The following is a 12,198-nucleotide window of genomic DNA, read 5'->3' as shown; positions in this document are numbered from 1 at the left end:
AATTTGCCTCTTCTGCTGCCTTTTTACATTCATAAATATCTTTACATGTACTTATTCTTTATTTTCAGTTTTTTTCTCCCAGACATCATTCTCTGACCTCAAAATTCCCTGGGCACTTTGCAAACATGCTCCTATGAATCATAATCAACCTCAAAATACCACAGACTCAGTTTGTAAAACAATGATACATCCCTGTAATTAACCCAAAAATACAGAACTGCCTGCTCACCCACCCCCATCTCCTATTCCGACCAATCCTGCTGGGAATCACGTCAAACTCCCTTTCTCCCAATTCATACCTTTCTTTTTGTAACTAAACTGTCAGCAAATATTGGCTCTTTCTACCCACTTTGAACACGGCTTAATAGCCCGGCCCATACCATGCTTTACCTACAACAGCTTTAAAAACAGTCACCCAGGCTTTAATTCTTTTCTCCCATGGTTGTTCTCAACATAGATGCTGGAGTGATCCTGACCAATCACAATTCAAATCAAGCCCTGCACTACTGAAACCCTCCCAGGGCATCTTCACATGTTATTAGAATATCATGGGGGGGGGATATGTCAGAGACAACAAGGAGACCAGCATGGCTGGAATTGGGGGAGAGAGTGTTTAACATTTAGGAAGTACTCAGCAAGGATTTACTGAATGTACGAATTTAATTGATGTGTCAAGATGTAAGCCTTTAAATACTCAGAGATAACTATTTATATAACTCTACAGCTACCTAAATAGAACTCTAGAGGAAGAAGCAATAAAAATCTTTCTTCAACTATCAAAACAAACCATTTGGGGGTAAAATGTACCACGATGCTGGAATCTCCAGGCTACTCGGCGTCATCATCAGACTTTACTAGAGCTGCATTCATGCCGTGTCTTACCAACAGTCCCACTAAGTCAGGTCCTAGGCTGCCTTGTGACTGACTAGCTTTACCATAAGTCTTTCCACGCCACCACCACCAAGTCTGGTGTGCTCATGATCACAGAGCACTTCCAGAATGCCCCTGTTTCCCCACATCCTACAGAGGCTTTCACGAGTCTCCTTGGGTCTATTTTAAAAAACACTAAAACACTTGGCCTATTACATAGCTCTAATGCGGCCCCTTGCCTCTCAATGGGCTCTCTGCTGGACGATTTTTGGCATGATTGCTTTTCTTCACATCATTCTATTTTGAAATTTAAAGTCAGTCTCTTTAACCCTTTTTCCAGTGATAATTACCATTTTTTAACTGTTTGATATAAAGGCTTTATTAGTATTACTATTTTTAAGGTTTAAATTAAGGAAGCTTTCTCATCTAGAAAGTTCATACTCTCTACCATGTCTTCCGTCTTGCCATTAGATTGTGCAAAGAAAGCTATTGTGATATTTATAGCTAAGTTACTATCGGGAAACACGTTTTGAGGCAACAAAGGGATGTAGAAGAAGGGATGAATGAATAACCTAGATGTACAAGATAAAAACGTGCTCCCACAGACATATTCCAACTTAGTTCCATGTCTGTAAGGCAGGGATAAACACGTACATGCCACAGGGCTGTAAGAAAGATGTGTGATAATATGAGCAAGGTTCCTGGAGCGATGACTGCATATAGCAGGTAGTTACCAAAAAGTTCTGACTAGAAGAAGGAAGTAGAGAGAGGGCCAAGGGGAAGAAGGAAAGAGGAGGAGAAACTGTCCAACTCAGAGCTGGAACAGCCACATGCTGAATATTTATGTCTGTGGCTGTGCACAAGGTCAGGAATGTTGGACGTGGGACCTTGTGTCCCCATCTCGCTGAGCCAGCTGTCCTTAGTGATGTCTTTAGCATCCTGTTCTGACAATGTTAGCACCATTATGTGTCCCTCCTGACCCTAATCTTTTCTGTAAACTTTTCTACCCAAAGTTCCACGCTCTCCTTACCACTGAGATCCCATTTCTACTCACAGCTAGCTTCCCCCAGCTACTTCTTTTGATCAAACCTGGTGAGATTCTCTTGGCCTGTGTTGGAGAAGATTCCTTTTCAAATTTTCTTCTCATGTCTTGTCTCCAGTAGATGGAGGTTAGATAACTAACTGCCTCCATTCAATGAGGAGAGGGAAGTGGACAAATGACCATTAGGCTCCTTTCAAATGGACACTTTTTTCAGGTACCTGACTCCTCCAGTGACACTCATTCCCTATCCTATTCTCGCAGGAAAGATAAATGTCACATTCTCCCAATCCACAAGCAAGCTGGAACCGGCCACTTCCATCCATGAGGACACTTTGGTTTTCTAAGTGACTCTGGGAGCGTCCCTTGCACTTTCATCATTTGAAATTGCCACCTGTCTACGTAGTCTCAATAATCTTCACTAGCCACTTGTATTGTTTGAGGGATATTTCCAGCTCCCTCAATGGCTCAAGGAGCTGCAATCCTTAAGCATAAGCTAGGAGGCAATTTCTCTTACTGAACAGCTGCAGACCCACCTGCTCATTCATCTCCTACTGGCCCCTTAGTAAACTCTTACCACCGACACATTTTACCCCTTTCCAAAAGTGTTCATCTCTCCCTTTGTCACCTATAAAGTGGACGGTGAGGTATCAGAGTATCCAGTGCATGTGTAATAGCTATAAATTGATCTCGCTACCTGTGTGGGCTAGTTCTACGTCAACTTGACACAGCTAGTTATTATTATTATTTTTTTTTTAAAAGAAAAGGAACCTCAATTAAGAATATGTTCTACCAGGTTGACCTGTGGGCAAGCATGTAGTCCATTGTCTTGATTGATGATTGACGGGGGAGGGCCCAGTTCACTGTGGGCAATGCCACCCTTGGGTTGGTAGTCCTGGGTGCTATAAGAAAGCAGGCTGAGCAAGCCATGAGGAGCAAGCCAGTAAGCAGCACCCTTCCATGGCCTCTGCATCAGCTCCTGCCTCCTGGTCCCTGCCCTGACTTCCCTGGATGATGACAGACTACGAGCTGCAAGAGAAAATAAACCCTTTCCTCCCCAAGGTGCTTTTCGGCCGCGGTATTTTTATCACAGCAGTAGAAGCCCTAGCTAAGACACTATCGTTATCTTCAACCTCAAATAAAAAGAAGTCACAGAGCGTGCCACGCCGAAAAGAAGAAAGACACAAGATCCTTGCAGGAAATGGGGCGCACCCCTCTACCCCAAGGCCCTTTGTGGCATGGCTGTCTATGGCTGTGTGGAGAATGGTGCAGGTCCAGGTAAGCAGGAGACAGACACTGGCACTCTGTGGGGGTGAGGAAGGAAGGACGGACACACTGAGGAAGTGCTATCTGACTGGGCCTTAAAAGAGGGTAGGTAAGAATGCACACAGATTTAACCGCCTCCGCTATACATTTATGACTAATCATATGCATATTGAGTATTTTCACATCTGTAATTATCTCTCCTCCTCACATTGTACCTTGGTGCCCTGTGGATTCCCAAGGAATGTGAGGTACCGGCCTTCCAAAAGTACGTGTGGCAGGGCTGGGAAAATGGCTCAATGGTCTCGCTGTACAAGTTGGAGGTCCTGAGTCTGTAGCACATAAAAAGCCAGGCATGTAGCAGACATCTACATCCCCAGGGCTCCCATGGCAAGATGGGAGTTGGAGCCAGGAGAATTCCGGGCAGATGCAGTAGCAAACAGCAAAGAGGAGACGTGGTTTCAAACAAAGTGGGACCACACCTGAAGCTGTATGCATTCCAACCTCCATATGCACACTACAGGGCACACATACACACACACACACACACACACACACACACACACACACACACAACATATGCATGGAAACAGTGGAAAGCATGTGAAGGGAGCTAATACATACAGGGAGCTAATCAGCTGCAACTCAGCCACTCCATTTCCGCTCCATCCTCTTCCTGTACCTTTGCTCCTCAGCCTACTCGCCTGCAATGGTGTCCTACCCCCTCCCTTTATTGCATAAAACCCTTCCGGGCCCAAGTCCTCGTCCCTTCACAGCTGGTTTCCCTCTGCCCTGTCATCTCCTCCGTCTCTCCCTTCCCTGGGGTCCTGGGGTTCAGCTCAATGTTTAGTTGATCTCATTAAGCTTCAGAGTTAGTCTCTGCCGAGCAGATTTGAAATTCTCCAAGGCCAAAAGCCACATCGTATCTATTTTGCATACCTCCCCTGTTCCTGCCACCCAGACATGCCCTCCAACACGAAAGTACCTGGCAAACACTTGCTTAAGGACTAAGTCCCTCCGATCTGATGCACCAAGTTCAAAAGTGCACTGGGCAAAGTTAGACACCAAAGTGTTCTTTTCCCAAATAACACAGATCCGTCTCTTCTAAAACATGCAGTGGCTTTACCAATTACCGAAAATTTAAAAAATGTAGGCACACACAGAAGGATTACTTTATAACCTCCTTCCAACACTGCTGGCCCAGCGGCACTGTAGGTGACAGATGAGGAGCTTGTCACTCCAGGGCAATTCAGTATCATAAATACTTACCGGCATACACACTTTTCCCAACAAAGAGATATTGGAAGAGGTCCAATGATCTCAAACTTCCAAAATGAAATTTAACATGTTGAAAGGAAACTGTGCTTTTAAAACTCCCAGAACAGACACTCAGCTACTTTTCATTACATCTGTATAATAGTTCTATGCAAGTCACATTAAATCCACAAATTTCCATGATGAAATTTAGGATCTAAACATAACAAATGGATCAGAATGTGGCCCTAATAATATTAATTTCCCAGGGTCGGGGAGGCAGATCTTGGCCTTTCAAACTAGCGTATAAGAAAGAATAATTGGATGGTTGAGTAAAATCGACAGTTCAGTCCTTAGACGGTCTAGATTCTCTTGGGAACACACTTTAAATTCCGGAAGACATCAGGTAAACCGAGAAAGACAAAAAGAGATAAAGCTAGAGAAGCCAAAAGAAGACACTCTGAAGTAAGATAACTGAGGGTCTTCGGTGATTCCACCAATCAATATCCCTGGAGAAGGGAAATGTAGAAGCAGAGGCTCTAACAATGTGTGAGCACTTAACAGCAGCTGTCTAAGACACAGACCTTCTCTACCCACTGGCACCCCCAAACGGCGCTCATCTCAGCTGACGGCATATTTTTCACTTTTTGTAGGAAACACACACACACACACACACACACACACACATACACACACACACACACACACACTCATAAAAATCACATCTTAACTGAAGTACCACCCGGAAGCCATGGAATCAATATTTTTGAAATTATCTTCTTAAACAAGATGAAAAAATTCACATTGTTCCTAAAAACTATTATTATTGGGTTTTTGTTTATTTGTTTTTAATCATAAACACTGCTATAAGAACCTTTCTATGGGCTCTGGAGAGAGGGCTCCGGGGTAGGAGCACTGGCTGCTTTTCCAGAGGACCTGGGTTCGATTCCCAAAAGCACATGGCAGCTCACAACCACCTGTACTTGTAACTCCAGTTCTGGAGGACCTGACCCCCTCTTCTGGCCTTAAAAGAACATTCCTGTGTGAAATTTCCAGAGCTCTTTCTGGTATTGGCAACCTCCCTATTGTGCCCACGAGAATGTTGAAGGCCCCACATGGTCGTGTGACCACTGAGATTCCTTCCCTCTGCCAATCTGAGCCTACCACAGCAAAAGTGTGGATAAACCGGGCATGGTGGGCTGCATGTGCCTATAACCCTGGCACTCGGGAGCTGGAGCAAGAGGCTCAGAATTTCCAGGTCATTCTCTGCTACACAAGTTCCAGGCCAGTTTGGGCTCCATGAGATCTTACCTATTAAAACTCAACAACCATCAAAGCCAAAAGAAAACAAAAGCCCCCACAGAGAAATGGAGTGGAGGAAAGCACAAGCCATAATCAAAAGTCCAGTGAAACAGTGGAGTCTGATGCTAAGACTTCTAAAAATGACTGGGGGAAGAAAAAAAAAGAAATTAAAGACAGCTGAGGTATAACATGATAAGGATGGATAAGCTGGACAATTTGACTGTTGAAGTAATTATGCAATGTGTCTACCAAGTTAATGTCTGTTAATTAAATGTTACTTTAACTTCTTTTAAGTAGGAAGAAAATTTTGGCTCTTTGAGGAAGATAACAAAGCAGAGAGTCTGTCGTAGCTGCCCCAAATGAAGGTTCGAGAACCCTTACATAATCAGAATTAATTTAACCAGCCACTTAATACTGGGCTCTAGTAAAAATGCTAAGGAACCACTGCAGGGGCAACTTTCACTTAAAATAGTAAAACTGACCACTTCTTTTACATTCCTATAAATCATTTTCTATGATTTCCAAGTTCAGACGAGCAGAAGTCACAGCCCCAGGGCACCACAGCACACATCTTTTCAGGATGTAAACCTTTCCAGAGAACTCAAAGGCCTCCAGAAATCATCCTAAAGGATAAAGACACCAAGAAAGCCTTGCTGTGGTCAGCAGAAACCCTCTCGGCTCGCCTCAGGTTGCAGCTGGAGTGTTTCCCCTTCTCTTGCCTAGGGGAAAATGGAGAACAGCTGCTCAGTTTTCCCTTTCGGACTCCATTTTCCTTCCCGCCTGCCCCATCCCAGCCCTTAAGAGAAGGAACAGAACAGGTGATTCCAGCTGGCCCTGCCTGATTGTCCCTGGGGCTGGAGAAAGGAACCCCCTTTCCATCTCCTGCGGTGATGTCACTACTAACCTGCTAAAAGGAAGGTTCTCCCAAGACTGTGTGGAATTCTAGAAATCTACTGCTGTCAGTCTAGCAGATACAGTCAGACAATAAAGGCAGCCTGTACAGTCAGCACTGGCCGAGGGTCAGCACCCACTGGCATCTGATTTCACTGCAGTCCGGTGTGTGTCGGTTTGGGGTGAAGCTTGACACAGGCTATTTTTGACCGACATCAGTGACTTATACTCTTGGGCTTCTTGTCCCTGGCAACCTCTGGATATAAGTAGTCTTAGAAATGCAGCATCCCTCTCCATGCCCGATCTAGACACAGACTCCGCCAAGTCACTCAGTTACTCCGACATTGCTGTGTTTACTAAGGCAGGAGTTGTCCGCAAATACCCACGTGTAGACCAATTTCTAAATGGTCTCATTAAATAAAAAACACGGAGCAGCCGCAGCAACAGGGAACAAACAGTACCATCACCGGCAACTTCATCAAGGAAATACTACAGATACACAAACTGGTGAGCACAATTCCTTCACAAATCCTTTTTAGGATTTATAAAATGCTAGTTCAACTTTCCTACAGAGTCTCTTCCGTATGTGCTACTGTGCTTCATGACTATTAGTATCTTCTGCATTAAACACTTATTGTTCTTGCACACGAAAAAAATGTAAACACCTGATTTGATCAACAAACACAACTTTACAACCCTATGGTATGTGTGTGTATGACGTGACTCTCCAGCAGAAAGATTCAAATGATAGCTGTCTAAACTGCCCATTCAATTTTTTTTTTAAGTCTTTTATCTTTGTGTTTAGTTTTGACTTTTGAGATAGGGTCTTGCCATGTAGCCCTGGCAGACTTTGAGCTCACTATATGCTAAGGCCAAGAACTCAAGGCAATTCTTCGGCCTCAGCATCACTACCATGCCAAAAGTTTTCAGTCTTTGCTAAAAGAGTGTGACTGCTAGTTAATTAAAATACTGGGGATTTTAATATGACGAGCTAGTATATTCCACACAATAACTGAGGAGGATAGTAACTATTAATTCTACAAATAAGCCCCCAAAAGGTTTGTTTGGGCATGCAGAGATATTAATGAGTGACAATCTCCTTCTGACTCTGTCTAGGACAAAGCTGATGCCCATAGCCCACAGCAGACACGCCATGTGTATAATTAAAGCTAGTGAGGGGGCTGGGGAAAGAGCTCAGTTAGTACAATGATCTTATGTCCACACAAGCAGAAGGACCTGAGTTCGGATTTCCCAGCACCCATGTAAACAGTTAGTAACACATTTATTTGTTACATTTTTATAACAAGATTTTCACTTGCCTAATAATGACTCACTTAACAAATATTCTCAAGTACAAAACCTCGAAGCATATCGAGCTCATTATCAGGGCCTGTACGTACTACTGAACGTAGAAATTCTGTTCCTTTAAGAACAGCTTCCCATTTCTACCGAGATCATGTTGCTAAATGATTCCAAGAGGACTGAAACGCACAGAGGAAACCCAGGGATAATCTTAACACACATTAAAATTCAGTGTTATTCTTGACTTAAGAACTGAACAAACGACTCCATTCAAGAAATAAACAGATGCCCTCAGCATCTTTTCTTCTCTGTCCAAACTAAAATCAGCCTCTTTCTTCTCTGACCCTAACAGACTCTGAGAATCTGCCTTCTCCGGCAAGTTTGTACGGCTGTGGGCATCTGAAAAAGAATTCCGGAGTTCAGTCCTTCAACAGGCTACAGCCTGTCTCCATATGGCAATTAGCAACACTTCTGATAGCACAGCGAGGCCAGTTAGAGACCAAAGCCAGCCCCTGAGAATTGAGAACGCAGCCTGGGGGTCTGCAGGCATGGGGAGAGGCCTCCAAGGGAGGTCCTCACCAAGCTGAGATGGGGGTGGAGTGGGGGGGGGGAGATGGAAAAGGAGGCCTAGAGGACAAGAGAGGATCTGTAAACAGTTGCAGAAGCCTGGGAAGTACGTGAGCATTCAGGGAGCCAACAGGAGCCGACAGTTCACGGGCAGTAACTACAAAATATTATTCTATAGATAACTGCAATTCTATAGATAACTGAAACCTGAACCTTCAATCATGTGAATCTGGAGTTGCAGAGGACAAAGTGGCATTATGTGTGCAATTTATGTTTGTCTCTTTCAAGTTAAGGTATGTCACAGATCACCTATACAATGATAGATTGAGTCTCCGACCTTCAGCTTTTCCACCCTACCTCACGCTCCATCTCCACTAGGCAAAAATGTAAATTAGGATACTTTGAGCAAAATGCAAGAGTGCTAGGCCATTTGAAAACGTTAAGTGTGCAGGTAGCTGCCTGATCTATCAAGAACATGGCCTGTCCTTCAGCTGACTAAATGCTTATGAATTTGCAGATGAGCGTTTAAAGTAATGAACCAATTGTACCTAATTGCCCAATACTTTCTGGCTTTCTTCTATTTCTGAAATATTTCACCATCAGCTCATCAAAACACCCTTCTATACAACACTGAGCTCTGAAACACCAAAGGACCTCAAGAAACAGCTTGTGTGCTACAATTATTTATCGTACACATAGAAATATTTGTTTTTGAAAAACAAGTCTAATTTGTAAAAGAGAATTTCCATTTAGAATGGGACAGTAGAGAAGGATTTTTGGAAACATCCATTTCCAATTCTTGCTGCCTAGAGCAAACAACTGCATACAACGTCTCAGGAGTCTGGGATTCTGACCTCTACTTCCTACTCTGACACTAATTCATCATATGGATTTTATGGGAAGATAATTTCCCTTGTGAGTACCCTGGGTTTAGACATCGGCTCCGTTCCCATGTCCACCCCTGACTACAGGTACCCAGACGGGCTGTGCAGTCCCAACATCTGGTAGTCATTTAGTGACCTCAAGAGGGCTTTTAGTCTACAAATCACAATAGGAAGAGATAATGTAATTCCAATATGAGACAATCTCAAGGCACCAAACAGAGAAATAGAAAGAGTCCTGCCCTGTGTCAGACATTCTTTCAACAGGGCTGTTGGTCAGAGAAACTCTCCAGGTGCCTTCCCCCACTTTAGAATGGCAAACACCCAGCCCCTCTCAGGAATGGAATGAAGCTTCTGTTGATGAGGTTCCCACCATCATAGACCCTGGTTCTCCCTGCAAAGGCCAGCCACAAACACCACTGAGGACCATGGACGGCTAAGGCATGTTAAAATATTTACTATATTTAGGACTGAGATATCCTAATGGCTGAAAAAAAATACTTAAATTAGGCTGTGATCAGTGTTCTTCTGATTTCTTTGACTGTTTTGAAAACAAAGATTATCAATGCATTAACCCAAATTATTCCTCCCCTTTTCCTTCACTTGTTAAAATCATAATATTAAGAATTATGTGATTTCCCTCATGCAACACAGAGGAACCAAGAAGAAATAAAAGCAAAATATTCTATTACAAGTAATATAAAGAAATGAGGCGGGGGGGGGGGGGGGGGGACACTTTATTTCATTCCAGAATGCATTTTCACAGTTCTTAAACTGTCTCATAGACTGAAATAATTTTCTATTATGAGGCAGTAGGAAACTTCTGTGAAGCTAAGAACTTCATCCCAGGGATGACCGAGGTGTGCTCCAGGACATCACTTCGACCTTCTGCACCAGACACACCACTTACCTCATTAAAATGAACCGCACTAGCCTATTTGTGAACTACTGCTAAATACTAAAGTAGACGCATACGCAAGTATTGCTCCCTAAGACTTAGATTTCACCGGGCAAACCTAGCTGACCTCTTATTCTGTGTTTTTTCTCTCTCCATCAGGCCCCAACCTCAAGGGAGAAATGTGAAACAATCTCCACCAAGCAGGACCAGGAACAGAGCCCAAAAACCCCACCAAGTGAAGAACCTAGATTGTATCCTTCTGACAATTTCTCTCCTTGTCAGGGTAATTTGTTGTTGTTGTTTTAATTTTCTTTTGCTGGGTAATTTTACCGTTTCTTTTTAGTCTGAATATTAAAATGTATCCTGTAGGCCCGTGTTTTCATTTAATTATTGAAACTGAAACTGCTAACATATCCCAGTCAGGGGGTAAAATGACTCTTCCAACACACAAGTGCTCCAGGTTGCTTAGTCATGGCCCTTTCTACATACAGCCAAAGAAACTCCAAGAAAGCCGGGGCCCTCCCTCTCCTATTTACTCCTGCCTGTCGCCCTACTAACGAGCACTGTGTGGCTAAGCCCATCCTGAGGTATCACTAAGATCACATATTAAATCCAACTTTTTCTCCCTTTTCACTAAAATAGATTTTACTACACTTAAAAAAAAAAAGGCAGGTGGGGGGGGTGGAAGGGTCTGTAGAGGGACTTTAAAGGAAAATAGTAATGCATGGGCAAACACTCAGATGATCCTGTTTTATTTTTTCCACGCACATTACATTTTGCAGTCCTCGTTAGTGGAATAGTGTGAAATCTTCTACCAAATACTTAACCCCAAATTTTCATCTCCTAAGGGCTTGAGAGATGGATGGCTCCATGGCCAAGAACTGGTACTGCTCTTGTGTAGGACCAGAGTTCAGTTCCGAGCACCCATATTAGGAAGCTCATGACAGCCTGTAACTCCAATTCCAGCAGATCTGATCTCCTCCTCTGACCTCTGCAGGCACCCGTACTCACGTGCACATACTTCCCAGACAGACACCTAATTTAAAAATGATAATAATATTTTTTTTAAATTTCACCTCACGAATACTATTGTTTATTAAGAAAATGTAAAAAACCAAAGAAAACAAAGTTATTAAAAGCGAAAACTCTGTAACGCGAAGGAAAATGAAAATATTTCTAGGGTGAGGTCTTCCCTTCCTTAATATATTGTTGACTAAGCAGCAATAAACACCAAGTGTTTTCAAGAATCTGTCAGAAAGTCCCTAGAAACCAACGTGTCAATTCCTGACCTAAAGAATTCCAGGTAAATGAGGCTGGCTTCTTGCATTGGAAGCAAGGGATTGGGTTTCAATATGAACGCCAGCTGGCCTAAGCGGACGCTGCTGCCTCAAAGGAGGGATGAGAAACTTCTCAGGTCACAACTTAGCTCAGATCCAGCCCCGACAGATTCTGAGCCCATGTGGCATCGCTTATAACTCTCCCCAGCCCAAGTCAAGCACACACACACACACACACACACACACACACACACACACACACACACTTCGGGGCCGGCCCAAGCGGCCTCCGGCTGAGGTTACGCAGCTACCCCGGGGTGTTGATGGAGTGTAGGGGTGTCTCAGTACCGGCTTTCCGGGCTTCTGGGTCCCGAAGTCGCACAGGCAGAGCCAGCAAGAGCGCACACGACCACCACCATCCCTAGATCTTTGGTGTAGAGAAGGAAGGGGGACACGCGGCTGTGCCACCCAATCCCGCGGGAACCCCCGAGTCTGGGGGGCCCCGTCCGGTCCCCGCTATTCGCTGCTGATCCCCTTGCTGCTGTGGAGCCGGGCTCGGTGCTGTGCACTGGGGTGGGAGACCGTGGAGCCAGCCTAGCCGGCCCGGGTGCACAGCCCACGGGGATGGGCGCGCAGCAAGGGACGTGGCTCTAG

The 12,198-nt window shown here is 44.2% G+C and overlaps 1 protein-coding gene across 1 annotated transcript in view; it reads right to left on the bottom strand.

The window, feature by feature from the left end:
* Dse (dermatan sulfate epimerase) overlaps positions 1–12,198 on the bottom strand; it is a 60,220-nt gene that overhangs the window by 47,761 nt on the left and 261 nt on the right. The gene's annotated exons all lie outside the window — the stretch shown is intronic.

Source organism: Peromyscus eremicus, chromosome 8b (assembly GCF_949786415.1).
Source record: "Peromyscus eremicus chromosome 8b, PerEre_H2_v1, whole genome shotgun sequence".
Taxonomy (NCBI): domain Eukaryota; kingdom Metazoa; phylum Chordata; class Mammalia; order Rodentia; family Cricetidae; genus Peromyscus; species Peromyscus eremicus.
Note: the sequence above shows the minus strand (reverse complement) of the source record. Positions and strands in the feature narration are given on the sequence as shown.